The sequence below is a fragment of the Corvus brachyrhynchos genome, unplaced genomic scaffold (genome assembly GCF_000691975.1).
Source record: "Corvus brachyrhynchos isolate BGI_N302 unplaced genomic scaffold, ASM69197v1 scaffold7, whole genome shotgun sequence".
In the NCBI taxonomy this organism is placed as follows: domain Eukaryota; kingdom Metazoa; phylum Chordata; class Aves; order Passeriformes; family Corvidae; genus Corvus; species Corvus brachyrhynchos.
In genome coordinates, this window is record NW_008239054.1 from 4,199,489 (window position 1) to 4,201,573 (window position 2,085).

General features: G+C 43.9%; 1 protein-coding gene across 12 annotated transcripts in view; it reads left to right on the top strand.

Moving 5' to 3' along the window:
• LOC103619037 (poly(rC)-binding protein 3) overlaps positions 1-2,085 on the top strand; it is a 495,171-nt gene that overhangs the window by 362,035 nt on the left and 131,051 nt on the right. The window contains exon 1 of one of the 12 annotated variants that reach the window (XM_017739088.1): positions 1,621-1,696. The exons of the other annotated variants lie outside the window; for them this stretch is intronic. The gene's annotated coding sequence lies outside the window, so the exon portion shown is untranslated. Of the gene's footprint in view, positions 1-1,620; positions 1,697-2,085 lie in introns of those variants that run through there. 12 annotated transcript variants of the gene reach the window in all.

The window sequence follows — 2,085 nt, forward strand, 5'->3', positions numbered from 1 at the left end:
GTGGAACTGGCAGGGTTTATTAGCCATATTTCATTGAACACCTTGGAAATACAGCTGGATGTGCTGCCATAACTCTGGCTGCTGTGCTGGGCTGCACAGACCTGCACTATGCCTGTGCCAGAGTGAGGACCTCTGCTTCCCTCTGCCCCCGTCATCAGGAGAGCTTTGTCAGCCCATGAGTTGGTAGCTTTGCCCCGACTGCTCAGTCTGTGTTGCTCATGTTGGTGTTATTGTTTTGCATCTGTGCACTCGGGGTTACTCAAAACTCTTTGTTGAAATAAGGAATATTTCTGTCCCTGCTGAATCTAGGAAGTCTGGAAATCTTGTGGGCAGTTTTGTTCTTGCAAGCCTGCACATGTGATTTTTTGGACTAGAGTTTTGCAGGAGCTTCACTTAAATATTCTCTCTTTTAAATGTGTTTCTTTAAAAGATCTTCTAAAGTACACTCTTCATTATGTTGGGCACATGCTTAAATTCAGGGAGTTAATAAAGCAGCAAAACCCCTCTGTGAACATCCTTTGTGGATAAGGGTGCTTTGAGAATAAATCTGTATGTGACTTGGTTTAGTTTGAGAAAGCAGTGTTCACTGCAGCAGGACAAACAAGTATGATCAGAGGAGGGCATGGGAATGAAATGGAAAAAATAACATTTTTTTTGTAGTAGAAGAGAAGTTGATTTTTGAGTGATGGAAACCTGACAGAGGCAACACAGGGTTAATTTCAGATGGCCTTTATCTCAGTTCTAAAAGAGCATGAGGTTGGTCAATAGGATTAACTACTTTTACACAGATTTGTACATAAACATTGAGGCACAAGACTTGGACATCAGCTGAGTGCCCTCCCTCTGCAATGATTACATTCTTGAGCGTCTGGGGAGGGAATTAGGTGACAGTGGCTATTGGCTTCCCCTCAGATGAACCTAGCTGTTGACATCCGGCCATCAACAGACTGGAAATTACTATCTCGAAGGGACTGCAGAGTTTACAAGCAGTCTTATGGGACCAAAACCACTCCCTTCTTCCACTCTGCCCCCCCTCCCCATGCTAGAACCAGTGGCATCCCGCTACTTGCACAGTGTGAACTGGACGTTTCTGAAGTGGTGCACAAGCCCAAGGTCCAGGCACTGCTGGTGGAGGCTCTGTGTTTGATCAAGGGTGTGTGGGCTTTTGGTGAGGTTGGTCAGTTGGTTGGTTGGTTGTTTTTTTTGTTAGTTTTAGCTATCTCCCTGTATAGTTAGAAACTTCGGGCTGGAGTTTCTCCTCACAGCACCAGAATATGTTAGTGTAAAATGTGTCTAAATCAAATTGCATTAAACGTGTAAAATGTGTCTAAATCAAATTGCATTAAACCCTCCAGTCTTCATATAAATGCACCCCTGTCTGTACTGTACCAATGTATTGCTTTACTTACTGGTGTACTGGGAACTTCTTGTTAACGTTTTAATTTAGAGAAGTCACCACTTGTACTATTTGTGTGATGCACCATATCTGTGGCGTTGGAGGCTACCTCTGCCCAGCCCTGGTCAGTCGACTTGGTTATATAAGGTGCACAAACTTGGGTACCTATAAATATTAGCGAGCAGCTGTCACAAAGGGATTGTGAACGAGCTGCTCGGGACCTCGAAAACATAATAGCTTGGCACCCAGAAATACACAACTTTGATAACACGCTACAAGGTCACATACTGGGGGGAGAGGGTAAGGAGGTGGCAACTGCTTTTAATCTTTGTCTCTTTTATAAAAAAAAAACAACCTACTTTTCTTGCTTTGTGTTTCTGGTATACATCGGATATTTACAATTTTTATCACATTAGGATATGACATTCCTGGCCTTGCCAGTGCTTTTGTTTGGATATTTATAGCAGCTTCTGGTCATTGTTGAGCAAAGGCGATTGCCCTGCCCTCTGGCCCTTTCTTAAGCAGATTTTGGGCAGAAGCTCCTCTCATGTGGCACTAATTGAAGTGACTGGCGGAGGGGGTGTTGTGAGCACACTTGTGCTGATCTGCCAGGGTCTAAGCCAAGGGAGGAAGAGAGGAAAGAACAGGGAGAAGGGAGGAAAGAGGAAGAAAAAAAAAAAAAAAGGAAG